At 26.6% G+C, this 9,103-nt stretch overlaps 1 pseudogene; it reads right to left on the bottom strand.

Annotated features, from left to right (window-relative positions):
- Window positions 1-6,013: 6,013 nt before the first annotated feature.
- LOC149513444 (uncharacterized) lies at window positions 6,014-7,666 on the bottom strand (annotated as a pseudogene).
- Window positions 7,667-9,103: the final 1,437 nt, after the last annotated feature.

Genomic DNA, 9,103 nt, shown 5'->3' with positions numbered 1-9,103 from the left:
AAATTTGAAATAGATAATTGTTTAAATAGTCACAACTATTTGAACTTGTTTAGTAAACAAATTCATTTTTTAAATCTCTTACTCATTAATTTTTGGAATATTAATAAATTAGAATTATGCCATTTCGAATAAGCTTGTACAAATAGAAACAATTATTTTGTGACAAAAAAAAAAGGTTATAAACAATTTGAAATAGATAATTATTCAAATAGTCATAATTGTTTGTACTGGTTAGGCCAACAGATACATTTTCTAAATCTATTACTTACTAATTTTCAAAACATTAATAAATTAGCATTACTTTATTTCGAATATGACTATATGAACAAAAACAATTGTTTTATGATAAAACAAATGGTCATAAGGACTTCAAATAAATAATTGTTCAAATAGTTATAACTAATTAAACTGGTTTGGTAAACATATTTTATTTTTTAAATCTCTTATTAATTTTAAAATATTAATAAATTAATATTTTTTATTTTGAACAAACTTATATGAACAAAAACATTTGTTTTGTGACAAAACAAAAAGTAATAACAATTTGAAATAGATAATTGTTCAAATAGTCATAATTATTTGAACTAATTCAGCAAACATAATTTTTTTTAAATCTCTTGCTTATTAAATTTTTGAATATTAATAAATTAGTATTATTTTATTTCGAATAAGCTTGTATGAACTGAAATAATTATTTTATGACTAAACAAAAGGTCAAAATGATTTGAAATAGATAATTGTTTTAATAGTCTTAACTATTTGAGCTAGTTAGGCAAACATATGTATTATTTAAATCACTTACTTATTAATTTTTGGAATATTATTAAATTACAATTATTTTAATCTAAATACACTAGTATGAAAAGAAACAATTGTTTTATGACAATAAATATCATAACGATTTGAGATAGAGAATAGTTCAAATAGTCATAACTATTTGAACTAGTTCGGTAAACTAATTTAGTTTTTAAATCTCTTAATAATTTTTAAAATATTAATAAATTAGTATTATTTTATTTTGAATAATTCTGTATAAATAGAAACAATTATTTTATGACAAAACAAAAGGTCATAATGAATAGAAATAGATAATTATTCAAATGGACATAACTATTTTAACTCGTTTGTAAATAGATTTATTTTTTAAATATACTACCTATTAATTTGTAGAATATTAATAAATTAATATTATTTTATATGAAATAAATATGGATAGAAACAATTCTTTTATGACAAATTTACTCGGTAAATAGATTTATGTTTTAAATCTTCTACTTTTTAATTTTTGGAATAGTAATAAACTAGTATTATTTTACTTTGAATAAGCTTGTATGAACAAAAACAATCAATTTGTGGCAAAACAAATGGTCATAACTATTTAAAGTAGATAATTATTCAAATAGTCATAACTATTTGAAGGTGTTCTAAAAATAAATTTATTTTTGAAATATTTTACTTATTATTTTTTGGAATATTAATAAATTTATATTATTTTAATCAAAATAAACTTGTACGAATAAAAACAATTATTTTTTGACAAAACAAAAGATCATAATGATTTGAAATAGATAATTGTTCAAATAGTCATAACTATTTGAACTTGTTTAATAAATAGATTTGTTTTTTTAAATCTCTTGCTTATTAATTTTTGGAATATTAAAAAATTAGTATTATTTTATTTTGAATAAACCTATATGAATTGATACAATTTTTTTATAACGAAACAAAAGGTCATAACGATTTGAAATAGATAATTATACATATAGTTATGACTATTTAACTTGTTCAGTGAACATATTTATTTAATTTTTTTTTACTTATTAATTTTATAATCTTTTATTTATTAATTGTCGAAAAATTATTTTACGACAAAATACAATATTATAACTATTTGAAATAAAGAATTATTCATACAGCCATAACTATTTGAATTGGTTTGACAAATAAATTTATTTTTTAAATCTCTTAGTTATTAATTTTCAAAATATTATTGCATTCTTATTTTATTCCAAATAACTTGTATGAACAAAAATAATTATTATTAAAATGGCTATAATTATTTGAACTAATTCAATAAACTGATTCATTTTTTAAATGTCTAACTTATCAATTTTTGAAATATTAATAAAGTGATATTATTTTATTTCGAATAAGCTTTTATGCACTAAAACAATTATTTTATGATAAAATAAAAGGTCATAATGATTTTAAATAGATAATTGTTGAAATAGTCATAACTATGTGAACTTATTTGGTAAACAAATTTATTTTTAAAATTTTTTTACTTATTAATTTTGTAAATGTTAATAAATTAGTATTTTTTATATTTTAAATAAGCATGTATGAATTGAAACAATTATTTTATGACTAAACAAAAGGTCAGAATGATTTGAAATACATAATTGTTCTAATAGTCTTAACTATTTGAACTGATTTGGCAAAAATATTTATTTTTTAAATCTTTATTAATTTTGAAATAGTGATAAATTGGTATTATTTTACTCTGAATAATTTTGTATGAATAGAAATAATTGTTTTACGATAAAACATAATGTCATAATGATTTGAAATAGATAATAGTTCAAATGGACATGACTATTGGAACTTATTTGGTAAAGATATTTACTTTCAAACATATTAACTTTTAGAATATTAACAAATTATATTATTTTACTCCGAATGAACTTGCTTGAATAGAAACAATTGTTTCATGATAAAATAAAAGATCATAATGATTTGAAATAAATAATTATTCAAATAGTCATAACTATTTGAACTCGCTTGGTAAACAAATTTATTTTTTAAATATTTTACTTATTAATTTTGGAATATTAATAAATTAGTGTTATTTTATTCTATATAAGCTCGTATGAATAAAAACAATTAGTTTATGACAAAACAAATTATCATAATGATTTGAAATAGATAATTGTTCAAATAGTCATAACTATTTGAATGTGTTCATAAAATATATTTATTTTTAAAATTTTTTATTTTTGAAATATTAATAAATTTATATTATCTTATTTGAAATAAGATTGCATGAATTGAATAAATTGTTTTATGACAAAACAAAAGATCATAATGTTTTGAAATAGATAATTATTCAGATAGTCATAACTATTTGAACTTGTTCGGTAAATAGATTCATTTTATTAATTCTTTTACTTATTAAATTATTAATATTTTATTTCAAATAAGCTTATATTAATTGAAACAATTGTTTTATTACAAAATAAAAGGTTATGATGATTTGAAATAGATAATTATTCAAATAGTCATGACTATTGGAACTTGTTCGATAAAAATATTTATTTTTTTAATCTTTTTACCTATTAATTGTCAAAATATTAATAAAATAATATTATTTTAATCCGAATAAGCTTGTATGAATAGAAACAATTGTTTTATGACAAAATAAAAAGTCATAACAATTTCAAATAGATAATTGTTCAAATAATCATAATAATTTAAACTTGTTCAGTAAATAGATTTATTTTTAAATCGTTTACTTATTAATTGTCTTAATATTAATAAATTTATATTATTTTATTTGAAATAAGTTGGTATGAATAGAGGAAATCATTTTATGACAAAACAATAGGTTATGGCAATTTTAAATAGATAATTATTCAAATAATCATAGTTATTTAAACTGGTTAAGTGAATAGGTTAATTTTTTAAATCTTTCATTTATTAATTTTTGAAATCTTAATAACTTAGTATTATTTTATTTCGAATAAGCTTATATAAACTGAAATAATTTTTTTATGACAAAAGAAAAGTCACAATGATTTGAAATGGATAATTATTCAAATAGTCATGACTATTTGATCTAGTTTGGTAAATATATTTATTTTTTAATTTTTTACTTATTAATTATCAAAAAATTAATAAATTAGTATTATTTTAATCCCAATAAACATGTATGAATAGAAATTATTGTCTTATAGTAGAACAAAAAGTCATAACAATTTGAAATAAATAATTACTCAATTAATCATCACCATTTGAACTCGTTTGATAAAAAGATTTATTTTTTAGATCTATTATTAATTTTTAAATTATTAATAAAGTAGTATCAATTTATTTGAAACAAACTTTTATGGACAAAAACATTTGTTTTATGATAAAACAAAAGGTCATTATGATTCGAAATAGATAATCGTTCAAATAATCATAATTATTTGAACTGGTTAGATAAGCATAATTATTTTTTAAATCTCTTACTTTTTAATTTCTGAAATATTAATAAATTCATTTTATTTTATTCTAAATAAGCTAGAGTGAATTGTAAAAATTGTTTTATGACAAAACAAAAGGTTATAATGATTTGAAATAGATAACTATTCATATAGTCTTAATTATTTGAACTGGTTTGGCAAACAAATTTATTTTTTAAATCTCTTAGTTATTAATTTTTGGAGTATTATTATATTAGTAATATTTTATTTTGAATAAGCTTGTATAAACATGAATAATTGTTTTATGATAGAACAAAAGATTTATTTTATAAATAACTGATTTAAACTATACATTTGTTTAAATAGTCATAACTAGTTAAAAGGGTTTGATAAATAGATTTATTTTTTAAATTTCTTACTTATTAACTTTGAAAGATTAATAATTAGTTTTAGTTTATTCTCGTCATAACGTCTAGATCCAGGGATCTATCACTAGACATTGACTTGAATGAGTCGCCACCAATCTTTTTTATCTAGGTGCGATTGGCCACCTAAGGAATCTAGCCTTTCAGGGGACACCTAAGTTTAAGGGTCCCTCAAAGAATAGGTTCGGGTCTACTAACTAGAACAAGGTTTGGGAGTTCGGTTACGTGTGAGGAAGGTTATAGTACCCTCACAATGCCCATCAAAAGATGGTACCAGCTTAATTTTGTGTTATCCGATAAGCTTTAAAAATTTACCAAGTAATTAGTTGTTGGAAATTGTTCTCAATTAACTCTAATACTTTTAGCAAAAAATTGAAAAAATTCCCTCACCTTAGGAGTATGCAAGAAAACTACTATTTCACTTGCAGAGGCTCCATCGTTGGATTATTTAACATTAAAGAAAATTCAAAAAAAAAAAAAAAGAAAAAAAATGATCGCTTTTGTACAAGGAAAATTGATACTTTCAACTTTTCCCCAAAATATCTTTTGAAACTTTAATTTCGAGGAAAATTGATACTTTCAACTTTTCCTCAAAAATATTTTTTGGAAACCTTAATTTCGAGAAAAATTGATATTTTTAACTTTTCCTCAAAAACCGTTTTAAAATTTTATTTTTAAGGAAAATTGATACTTTCAACTTTTCCTCAAAATATTTTTTTGGAAAGCTTATCTTCAAAGAAAATTGATACTTTCAACTTTTCCTCAAAAAATATTTTTTAGAAAGCTTATTTTCAAGAAAAATTGATACTTTCAACTTTTCCTCAAAAATATTTTTTTTTGAAATTTTATCATTTTATTTTTTTATTTTTTATTTTTGAATTCACTCAAAAAGTAATATATAAATAATAGGCAAAATAACAGAAAAAATATCAAAATAAATCACACCTCGACTCAGAATTGTAACTCGACTTCACACATAAAAGACTGTTCGACTTGTGGCTCAAGCTCCATTTGATGATGTAGGCTAGCGGCTCGGGTGGCAATGGGACACAGGCCGGGTGAACAAAAACATACAGGTCAATTGAATTTTTAGCCAACGAAACAGCATCGTTTCATGCAAAATATAAAAGCACAAAGATTTGCTGCTACCATCCAATTTTCAATTTCTGCCCCTTTTCTAAAGTTTTTAGAAATACACAGCTAAAAAGTCCCAAAGGTTTCTAGATTCTGATGCCAGTGTCGCCCTACGCCACCATCATTGGTCGTCGTCACCGACATCTATTGACCGCCGCTTCCTTGCCATCATCCAATTACCAGTTTGCTTTGAAACCTTTCGTTGAACTAGTCTTAGCCTTCTCTTTCGCGTATTCTAGCTGGAATTTACAAAAAATCTCGGAATTGGTGTAGATCCGAAATCAAAATTGTAGTTTCCCTTCCTCTCTATTGGTCTGATGCCGCTGCCTCTGGGTATGTTGTTCACATTTTCCTTGGTTGCCACCTCACCAATTTTTGAAGCTCCAAAACAAGCTAGATCAACCTTGATTGGGGATATTATGGAGAAAGTCTATCCTCTATTTCCTTTTTTTTTTTGATTACTTGTGTGAATCTGAGTTTGGGTGTCCAGCGCATTCGTGGCTTTGCTAAGGCATTATTAGTTGACGAAGAGGGATTCACAACACTGCGAGTTTCTATGGATGGAGAAGGAAACTGCTGATGCATTTGAGGTTTTGAGCAGCTATGATTGTGCATGGTTTTGCCACCTGATATGCCATCTTTGGTTCCAGATCCATAACATTGTTGTCAACAAGAAACTCATTCCAATTGGAGGCCAAAGCCTCATTATCAGAGACAAGTTGGTCCACCCATTCAGAAAAATCAAGAAAACCTAGATCTGTAGACCAAGAACCACTATTTTCTTTGTTGTAATGATTTGATATTGTATATTGAGGTAGTGCTGAATTTGACGATTGTGGTAATGGCAACGCTACAGCATTAGTTGGTGACACTTCACTATTGGTGGGTACACGAGTTTCATGGACCAAAGGCCTTGTCATCAATTCCCTTTCTGTGGATTCCGGTTGAGTGTCAGGCAACTTTAGATATGTCTCTTCCAAATGTGTTAAAACGACTGGTAAAGATGATGTCATTCCTCCAAACACCCCCAGGTTACTGGGCTACCTTGCACCTGATCTCTGAATGGATAAAGAAGGTCGTGCCTCTATGCTTGTCCTCAAATTTAAAATGAGGTGTCAATTGTTTGTCAAACAATGTTAGCTTAATTGGCATAGTTTATACAACAAAAAGAATCGAATCCGAAATTTTCACTGCCACCCAATTGGTTGACAGCCTCAACAAAGGCTTCGTGAAGTTCTGGAATTGTTGCTGGTTTGGTAGTTCACTCGTTGGGTTTTTGTGGCAAAAGTGGTGGTGAAGGTAAAGATAGTTCGTGGTTCTAGCCAGTTGGCTGATGGACTTTGGGGTGTGCTCAAGCAAAGTTGGTAGCGGGATCAGGGGAATTTTTTTTTGTCAGTTTCTAATCTTTGGATCTTTCTTCTTGTTGCTGCTCCTTAGCTTCTTGTAATTTTTGCAATAGAGTGATCAGCAATACAAGAGAAGGAACCAAAAGATCAACCAAACATTGTTCACGATTCAATTCCAACAATAAATCAGATGCAGAATTGTATTCAATATCCTCGTCAACAAGATAATCAAAAGACGAAGTAAACTGTAGGTCTCCTTTGGACCCAAGGCTAGTGACGAAGTAGTTTGAACACTGGTGAGAATTGAGTAAAAGAGGCCAGGAGTCCAACCATATATTGGCCAATAAGCAAGAGCTGATGCGACAAGTTGGCAAACGACTTCAAAACCAAGGGCAGAATCAGGATAGGGAAAGGATAAATCAGCTGCACAAGCTGTAAGCTTTGGGCTTACTTCTCGATGCAATCGTAACAATGCATTCCAGTTTTTTTTCCCCTCTCCTATTCGGATTCCTCCTCCTATTCGGATTTCTCCTCTATCTTTTCCTCTGTTTTTTCCCCCTTCAGCTTGTATATTCATTGTTGATATATAGACCCATGCTGATAGAGTTTAAATTCAATTCCAATTAGTCATCCAATGCTAAAGATTAGCATCTAGATAACAATCATCACAATCACCAAGCTTAATCTCAATCTTTCAGCATTTTTCCCTCTTTTTTTAAAATTAATCAGATAATCAAAAGAAAAAAAAATAAATCATAAAGTAAAAATAAAAATGATAAATGTGAAATAAAAAAATCTAAAATAAAAATGAATAAAAATCCCTACAACTGAGCTTGGATTAATCTCAATTGACAAAGAATCCTGGATAAAATGGGGTGTCTACAGTTGCCTTTCTTTGCACATTTTCTGTGAAACAGAATTTGTGCAAAGACGTAGACACCCATTCAAGACTCAACTAGATTTTTTTTGCCAAATTTTTTTTTTTGTTTTTTTTTTTTAAATTTTGATCAAAGCTCCTCTAAGCATAGGCTCAACGACTTTGAGAAACATAAACACAGCTCCCTTAAACAGAGGTAATTTTTTTGTTTTGTCTTTTTTTTTTTTTTTTTTTTTAAATTTTGATCAAAGCTCCTCTAAGCATAGGCTTAACAACTTGGAGAAACATAAACACAGCTCCCTTAAATAGAGGTAATTTTTTGTTTTTTTTTTAAATGTTGATCAAAGCTCCTCTAAGCAGAAGCTCAACGACTTTGGAAAAATAAATGGCTCTTCTAATTAGAGGCTCAACAACTTTGAAAAGTAAATTGCTCCTCTAAACAGAGGCACCACGACTTTTGGAAAGTAAATTACTCCTCTAAACAGAGGCACCACGACTTTAGAAAGTAAATTGCTCTTTTAGACAGAGGCAGCACGACTTTGAAAAGTAAATTGCTCCTCTAAACAGAGGCACCACGACTTTGAAAAGTAAATTGCTCCTTGACAATCATGTCCAAAGGAGTTGAAAGTTGTGTTTGAAGGAATTTCAGGAGATTATGCCCAAAGATCTTATAAATCAACCCTAATACCAAAAGACATCCTATTTCAAGGATTAGGAACTTACCTGACAAGTTTTTTCTCAAATTTGAAAATATCTTCACATTTGTCTTCTCTATGTGAGATGTTGGAATACCCTTGCTTCTTGAATTTATACATTATATTTTTCTGAAAGTAGTATATGCTATGCAATGCATATGAATTTCAATGCACGCTATGCAAATGTTGGCCAATTAATTCCTATTCAATGTATGGTACTCAAATTTCTTAAGCTCTTTTCTTAGGCATCAAGCCCTTTGATTATTCAAAGATCCAATTACACTGCTTTTCTAAGATCGAGCCAATGTAGTTCTTAATTGTCTCTTTCATTCACATTCTTCCTGTAAGAAATCTCTTCCCAGATTCAATGTCCTAATCAGGAATTGAACATCTCGATTCTGCCTTTATCTCTCTTGACTTATTCAATGTAATGTAAAAATCT

This window comes from Durio zibethinus, chromosome 19, assembly GCF_047325235.1.
Source record: "Durio zibethinus cultivar Kanyao isolate XHJ-2024 chromosome 19, ASM4732523v1, whole genome shotgun sequence".
In the NCBI taxonomy this organism is placed as follows: Eukaryota; Viridiplantae; Streptophyta; class Magnoliopsida; order Malvales; family Malvaceae; genus Durio; species Durio zibethinus.
This window is presented reverse-complemented; position numbering and strand designations above follow the sequence as displayed.